Genomic DNA, 9,480 nt, shown 5'->3' with positions numbered 1-9,480 from the left:
TGCCTGTTTGAAAATATTAAACAGCTTAAAATGTGGATTTGAATGACCTAACATAATCGTGTTAAAACAATGGAAATGCTCTGGGAAAGGGTCACTTAAAAGGACTTGAAACTGTAATTGAACCATTTCTTCACGTGAAGTCTGCAAAAAGAAAGAAAGGGAAAAAAAGCCTTCTGTCTGGTTAAAAAGGGATTCTTAATGTTAAACATTGCAGGTATTTTGTGGGTTTTTAATCGAGCCCACTGTGGCAAACTGTTCCTTCTATGTAAGTGCATTTTGTGCATGTTATAGAAAATCGGTTTTGTGCCTTGAAGACTTGTTTTGGCAGAGCGCCACACAGCTGGAAGATATCACTGAGTCAGTCTTTTCACTCTCATACTTTCTTTCATGGCCAATTAACCTAAGTACATGAGGTATAAAGACAACTCAAATAAAAGAAGTAAGGCAAACTCAGTACAATGAATGAGTAAGCTGTACAAGACCAACAGACAAACATCACAAGGGCTCAAAACATTTGTTATTGACAAAGGATATATACTGACACTCTAATACACAACCATTTCTGTGTTATTTGAGTGTCCCAAGTATTTGAAATCTTTGTTTTATTCTAAATTTACAGTTTTGACACACAGGTTTATTACATGCTTTCTCATGTGGTCACAGTATTTACAGGAAGCTTTCAAAGGTGCAGTGTGAAAATATCAACCTTAATTATTGTGTAATAATGTTGGCCTACGTCCCTGTAAAACAAATCGTTTATTTGTGTTCTACCTGAGCCCAGGTACCACAGCAACGTGTCCTACACACATTTCAAACGTGACGTGTGTTCCTCATCAGTTGCTGGAAAACAGGCACGGATGCCGTGACAGCTTGTGGGTTGGTGTCAGTCCACTCCTTCATTTTAACCTAGAGTGACACAAGACAAGAACACAACAACATCAAAGTACACATACCACTTATTGTGCTTGAGGGTATAAGTCATTAATTACAGACTGTGTCTTTCAAACCACACAGGTTAGTATTATCACAACATGTGAAAGGGGGAATAGTCATAAATTGTTTCTGGCCAACATCCCGAACTCATCTTTCATGCCATCGTTTGGAGATAAGTCATAAATCTAAATGTCACAAAGACAAGGTCTGTATGAGGAACAGTACCACAATGACAAAGCAATTACACATCACCTGTTTCCAGCAACACTTGGAACCAATTAAACTCATAAAGTAACTAGAAGCATTGAGCAACAACTCACCCTGCAAGGTTTGCACACGCACACCAGATTAAATAATGAAAGTATGTTAAGGGTTACACACAATATATATAATTAATAGGGAAGAGGACAACACTCATTTTATATCTTTATTTTTCATTTCAATTAAAAATGTTTCAAAATGACGACATGTGAAGCTAGAAGTGAGAAAAGGGACTGAGTTCCAGTTTCAGGTTTTATATTTTATATATTTCATAAAATAAATATATATTAATAAAATATGACTTGGAATTATGTTACATGCATAAGTTGGAACATCAATGGAAAAATAAAATGATTTTATGTGTGCAATGGGGGATGAGCAATAGCTGAAAAGTATATCCAACAATAGGAAATACATGAGGGAAGGGAGAGAGAAATCCATCCAATATTAAATAACACACAAAAATTATTAGGCACCACTAAGACTCAATAAAAATGGGTTTAATAAATAGCAATTTGTGTTGCAAGTGTCAGAGAGACACGGGCGCTTTGTTGCACTGCAATTGGGAATGCTCAATTATTCAATTGTATGGGAAGGAAATGACCACTATTTTCAAGATTATGTTTATATGGGGACAAAATCCAAATACACAACATATCAAGAGGAGAGTTCTGAGTAATCATGGTAGGCATCACAGCGGCTGCAATACTTAGACGCTTTGAAAACACCCAAATCTCCAGAATTAAAAAAAACGATAAAAACAGCTTCATACGAACTTAGGATGAATAACAGAAAGAAGAGCAAGGCACCATTTCAGGATCTCATATCACAATGACTGATAAACTTTAAGTTTAAATGTTGTCTCCTGATAGTAATTGATATTGCTGCATGGATATTTGACCGAGCTATGTTTTTTATTTTATTTTATTTTTTACATGTATTGTAAGTAAGAAGGAATGTCTCACAATGTCAAACACTGTATTATCATTTACTGAAGATAAAAGCAATAAAAGTTAATGATTGAAAATTGAAAATGTTTCAAAACAAAGGATCCATTGATACTGGTAGATGTCACTGCTTAAATACAGCCTCTTCAGCTTCTTTGAAACCTGCAGTATGTATTGTTTTACTAAGGAGAGGTTGTGTCCACATTAATGAACCAGGACTTAAGTCTTTTTTTATCAGTTGGGACATTTGGTAAATTGGTGATACGAGTATGTTAAAATGTTCCATTATGATTGTAGTTTTTACCATTTGTCTGTAAATATTGCATGTGAGGCTGTCTGCAGCAAGCAGTGTAAAAAACCCCGCCAAGACCTGATACAAAACAACAGTATATCTGTATTCTTTGTTGGTCATGGTTCACGTTGACAAGACTATAATTAATAACAACACGTGCTTGGCAGACTCGTGAACACAGACATATGTTCTTGATGTTATTCTTTGGCACAAAACAGGAGACGACAACTATAACATGTCCTCATTCCACAATAGCTCATACATACTTTTCTAGAGGCACTTTGGAGGTATGCTGAAGATGTTTATCATGTCACATGACTGAATAATCTACACAACTTTACTTATATGTGCTGAACTTGAGGATGACTCCAGAATGTTCTCTATACAGGAGTATTGGTGGGTCCTGCTACCAGAGAGGGAGACTTTAATTCTACTTATGTAAAATGATCAAAACTGCAGTGGAATAATACTTCGTTAAAAGTAAGTTCAAAATTTTACTCCAGCAAAAGTGTTGAAGTACTCACATTGTGTGAAAATGTCAAAACAGAACTTGTGTGTGAATAATGGTAGTACTACGCTTTTTGCATTACTGCATTATTTCATGTCGACAAAGTAGCCTATATGGCAAATTTTTAGTCAGTTTTATTTATATAGCGCCAAATCAAAACAGAAGTTATCTCAGGGCACTCTTTAATTTACAGACGCAACATTCCCCACTGACTAACACTCTGCAAAAGCAGCAAGGAAAAACTGCCCTTCAATGGGAAGAAACCTTGAGCAGAAGTGGGCTCTAGGTGGGCAGCCATCTGCCTTGACTGCTGGGGCTGAATGGATATTCTTTGGGTTGTATATTTTCATCCATTATCCATGGCCAGTCGTTAAAAAGACACCCTAAATATAAAATGGTATATATTATAGATTTAATATATACAGTATAACATAATAACATACACAAAATTGCACAGCACACACACACTAATATGTACGGCCTCACCTGTAGGCAGTATTGTTATAGTTTACATTGCAGCTGGTCAAAAATACTCAACAAAACGATGACCAGTTTAACTTTAATCAAGTATCATAAGGTATTCATATAGTTCTAGCTTATTGAATGTTTTGCATGTTCAATACAAAGAAACAAGCAACTGTGGTTGACAATATGAATATGACATGTTAAAATGTTTTTGTTGCTCTTTTTTTGCAATTTATTTCTATTCAGTATTAGAAATATTATTAAAATAATGCTCAAGAATAGTACCAGAAGAAGTTGAGTGAAGTATGAGTCCTTAGTACTTTTTGCAGAACTGCAGTGAAGCTGCAGATTAAAATATGTCTTAGAAAGTAAGAAAAAATCCAAGTGAAAGTATAAATGTATAGGGACATGGGGTTAAAAAACAGAAGAGGTGAGCAGATAAGTTCACTGTATCAGGCCATGTCACAATGCCTCAGTTCTTGTGTGACAGATGTACAGGGGCCAATCTTGGGTGATAATCAGGTCACATGACTACATAAAGATTTGAAAGTCTTGCTTCTCTCAGATCAGAATTCCTGCGTGAAAATGCTTCGTGCATATGAGCCTGCATGTCGTACATCACACACCCAGTCCATCAATCAATCATCATTGGCCCCATTCAGTCACAAGTCTTGCTGGAACCATTTGAACTATGTAGCCCTGCTAAATAAAGAGGACCTGCTCATTATCAGCAGGTCTATCATTCAGGTGACCTGCTCCAAGCTCTGTGGTCATCAGATTGATCTGTCCGATCTAAACGTTGGTTCATTTTTGTAAGTGTGTGCACATGAATGCACAGAGAACTAACATGCTTGTCAGGGCTCTGAAAAATGTGACTGCAAAGTTGTACATTTAAGTCAGGACAGTTGGCTGGTGAAGGTGATGTACACGTGATTAGAAGGTGTGTCTGGAACTGGTGGAAGTGCTACTGGACTTCATTTAAGGACATGGTTGGAGAGGTGCACCCTCGACAACAGTGATGTGTTGCTGTTATGTTGTTTGAAGCATGCTGTATTTTGATGAGTGATTTAGATGTGAAACTTTGTGATGAGATTTTGGGATTTTATTGGTGAACACTTTTACTGTATGTTATCTGTCTTGGCCTTTTATATAACCAGATTTTCCCCAGGCACCCTTAGGGAGGTTGGCTGAGTCTTAGATTTTGTGATAATCTGCGTGCTTCATAGAAACGTGTAAGACATGTTCATCATGTTCCACATATTTCATTACATTTGTACGCCTCTAACAAGACCCTGCACAGTTGCAGAGGTACACCACTAGAGGTCACCCTAACTTTCCTCTCTCTGGGCCACATAAAGTACATCTGCTGCTATGGGTCCCATATTCATAAGAATGATGAGACTGTGATGTTTCTGAGGAGTAGCTGGGTGCATCGAAGTGGTTACAGGACCTAGCAGGGATGAAACTATATATCTGAGTTAAAGTCGAGTCAAACTTTATTTGTGTAGCACACTTAAAGCAACCACAGTTGACCAAAGTGTTGACCAAGCTTAAATTACTAATAAATAAGTAAATATAAAATAAATAACAAACTGGAATAAAACAAAGTAATACACATAATAATAATAAAGTAATTGTTGCACAATACAAGAGCAAGTTAAGATGTCAAGCTTAACTTGAATTGAAAGCAAGAGAAGAGGTGGGTCTTCAGCAGCGACATAAAAGTTTCTAGGGTCTGAGCAGTCCTTATATAAAGTAATCTCAAGAGATTAAGGGCGGCCACCACAAAGACTTGGTCGCCTCTAGTTTTGTGCCTGGATCTCAGAATATCCAAAAGCATCTGGTTGGTTGACCTCAGTGCTCTAACTGGAGAACGATGATGGAGTTCTGCTAGATAAGGTGGTGCCAGACCATTTAAAACCTTAAAGCCCAGCAATAACATTTAAAAATTAATCCTTAAACAGACAGGAAGCCAGTGGAGAGAGGCCAATACTCGTGTTATGCGATCACGGTTTCTTTTTCCATTTAGAAGACAATCAGCTGACGAGTATGTAACTATAACTGTTGCACAATGAGCACAGTTCCAGGACTTGTTCGTGGAAAATGATCTCAGCTGTGATATTGCACAATTGATGTAATTGTCATGTATAATAGATTACAACTGAATTAGAAAAACTGGCAGAAGTCCAGAGATTCTAGGGAAGTATGTAGTACATCAGAGCAGTTAACAGAAGTTACTTCAGGTCACAGTGCAGATAACAAACAGCAGGGATGAGAAATGTCTTGTGAAACTGCACAACGTATCTTGAGAGTTTTGTTGAAACAGAGCCATGATAACTCTAGGTGATGAGTGATGTGATGAGTAGCTTGGCTCCTAGTTCGCATATTGACGAGCTATTTGGACAGTTTGGGGAAAAAACCAAACTCATCCGCTACCAAAAGTTAATTCTCTCAATCATTATCTGTAAATTCAATCAGCATAAAAAAGCTATTGAAAATTGCATTCTTAAATTGACTCCTAATTTAACAGGTTTCACCCAAGTTGAGATGTTCTTGTAAGGCTGTTTGAGGTCAATGTGCCACAATGTGATAAAACATGATGTAAGCATGACCTGAGAATCAAAGAATTTAACAGAAACTATCTGTAGACTTTTATTTTCTTGCCTCAAGGTGTTTCTGTTTTCCTGATGAACTTGCATTGCATTGCATTGCATTGAATTGAATCAACCTATTATAGAGTCAGATATGCAAGTCTCTGCAGTTTTGCAATTCAGTGCTTTGCAGAAACTACTGGAAGCATCTGGCAACATGTCCTGTGCTTATCTGATGTGCTCTTAAAATTATCTCTGTACTTTATCTCACACTGCTGGATTGAGGAAGAAGGCACTCTACAATGGTTAGGGTTGCATATCTGATCAACAGAAAACCTTTAAACTCCAAATTGTTCAAAAGTTGCACAAATGTGCAGCTGAACATTCACGTGCTTTAAGGATTATTTCATGGTGTTTTAAAAAGACTTTGCAAATCATCCCCCAAATTTTGAAACCCTTCTAATGGACTATGAAATATAAAAAGTATTTTTGTTTTGTGATGGAAACTGAACTTGAATTATAATTAATTATTTCCGATACCCACTGAAATAATGTTGGTCAATGTATGTTGATCAGTGTTATTCTTATATAGTGAGTGTAACCCAATACTAATTGATGGACGCCTGGAACAAAGAGAGGCTGTGTTAATGGTAAATCCATCTAATGGGTCTGAGGCACAAACTGTCCCACTTGGCCTCTGACCCATCATACATGCCCTGCAAAAAGGTGCTCCAAGCAGTCTCAGAAAAAGTTTTAGACTGTTGTACACCTCATATCATTAGTATTACTATTATCTTGTAAATGGGAGAAAAAATAGGAAGCAATGGAAAAATTACTCTTAAGCTAAATGATTCTTCTACCTCACCACAATAGTAACTCTGTTCTTATGGGATAGGAACATTTTGGCTAACACTGACAATAGAATATTTTAAAATTCCCCTATTTTTAATAACAATTAATTTAAAATAGGCAATAAGCCAAAATGGTTTTCAATATTTTTCAGACATTGTTGGCTAACAGTGGTTACAGCACTTCAGAGACCAGAGAATTTAACATCCCAGGCACCCTATTTCTTCTATCTACAATTCAATCTGGAGAGAAAAGTGAATGAAGCAAAACATATTCTTTATTCTAGGTAGTTTTGTCAAAAATAACAGTGAGATTTTGTAATTGAGGGACATCAGTCATGAGCAGCAGCAAGTTAAATCCCTGTGTGGAGTCCACACTCTGGTGGTGGTGGCTGACGGCCTCCTTTGAGACTGATAAGGCTGATGAGGTTGATGAACTGTTGAATATGTGAAGACTGGGCTGTGATTGGGAGGTGATGGGGCACGCATGAGGGCAGCGTGAAAGCACTAAGGCAGAGCAAGAGAACAACATATTTAAAAAGACAGTTGCAAAATGATAGGCTGACAATGAAGGTGTGTCACCATGCTATTGGTTATATGTGATATATATGCTGATGTTAACAGCTGATGTTTCAATGGATGGCCCCATGCGATGACAGCAAGGAAACCGAGTATGTATGTGTGAGGGATGACAAGGGCAGATGGTTTGAGCATGCAAAGGATAGTCTTCCTGACTTAACTTTAACTAATTCAGTGAAAGGATATGGCATACCTTCAGAGTGTTACCGTACAGTCCCTCCTCTACACAGCTTTTTAGCTAATACTCAGTCCAAATGTGAGGTCTCTGAGATGTACAGTATTTTATGCCTACACGCCCTTCCCTTTGGATACACTTTGGTGAATGGATAGCACTTCATCCCAATCCCAAAACCAAAAAGTCATACGGACCAACATATCTTTGTCATTAAGAAACCCTAACCACCAGATGATACACTATAAACTTAACATATACTCCCTGTCCCCAAAGGCTCTGCCAATGAAAACCTGAGCACACCCGTGATGTTTTTCTTTGTACAGATGACACCATTGGCACATTTACTCACAGGGTTTGGGACTGCCTAGAGGTCAAACGTTTTGGGGAAACTGTTTCTACTGTTCTCTCCACCCTGTTGAGGAGACTGAATCTTGTATCACAGGACATATTACCCCTCAATGATACATGAGCACTGGAGTTGAACATACAGGGCAGACATTTCTTTGCTGGGCTTGCTGCAGCATAGTTGCTGGAAAAAAATCAGACACTTCCTTGAGACTGCATGAATTACTGGTAGTTATGTTGATTGTATAAAAGTTTCTTTAATATGAACAAAAACATGTCAACATTACCTGTGTTATAACCACATACATATACAGTGTGTACAGTATATCTGTGATACAGCAATGCTTATAAATATTCTATTCACATTTTCTATGTATTAAATGTATTATGCTTATATTTAAGTATTACAATTTTACCCCTTACCTTGAATTAAGATTTCAGTGGCATGAGATAACTTTAAGTAACTCTAACAAGGGTCTCAGTGATGAGAGGGGGGAATGTTTTTGTTGACTTCATATCTTTCGGGTGCTGTTTAAAAAAAAAATTGTCTTCCGTTTGTCGGTGGGCCTGGTAGGCTTTCTGTACTACTTGCACCTATTACATCTCTCCAGATCTGTTTGATTTTGTATCTTGTTATTTATACAATACATTATTGATCAATGTGGTGGCTGTGTGGGTCAAAACACAACATCTTACTAAACACAACAACATCTGAGATTATGGAGCAGGTTGGACAACACATTGTTTGTAACTGGACAGAACTGGCATGTCTGCTTTGAGTGACAGGTGGTTAAGGATCCTCTTGCTGGCTAGCTGTGCATTTCAGCTAACAAATCAATGACCCAGACAGCTGACGACCTCAAGATCGTCATGGCATGAAGTGTTGTTGTTGTTGTTGTTATTGTTGTTGCTGTCACCTTTAAATAATGGGTGAACTTTGAATGTCACATTCACTTTCCTTTGCTTTCAAAATCCCTTCATTTTTAATTCTAAATGTCTGAAAGACAACCTGCAGATTTGCAATGATATCAAAAAGCAGCACAAATAGTCTGACTGGCTAGAATCAGACTGGATCTTGGCCTTTTTGATTGGGTTGCAATAATATCATATGATAATTCTAGTTACTTGAAGTTTGTCCTTACCATGATAACTATCAATTTTTTTGGGGAGCGTGTCTATGTTCCCACAGCTCTATGTTCCCACAGCCACAGCCCTATGTTCCCACAGCACCTATGTTCCCACAGCTCTATGTTCCCATGTTTCTAAGAAATGATTTAAATTTAGGCCCTATGTTCCCACAGCTCTATGTTCCCACAGCCCTATGTTCCCACGTTTCTAAGAAATTATTAAAATTTAGGCCCTATGTTCCCACAGCTCTATGTTCCCACATTTCTAAGAGATTATTAAAATGTAGGCCCCATGTTCCCACAGCTCTATATTCCCACATTTCTAAGAGATTATTAAAATTTAAACCCTATTTTCCCACAGCCACAGACATGTGGGGTGTCCTGGTACCTCTGTAAGCATATGAGTGAA

Source organism: Scomber scombrus, chromosome 4 (genome assembly GCF_963691925.1).
Source record: "Scomber scombrus chromosome 4, fScoSco1.1, whole genome shotgun sequence".
NCBI classification, from domain to species: Eukaryota; Metazoa; Chordata; class Actinopteri; order Scombriformes; family Scombridae; genus Scomber; species Scomber scombrus.
The sequence above is the reverse complement of the archived record's forward strand: the minus strand, read 5'-3'. Positions refer to the sequence as shown.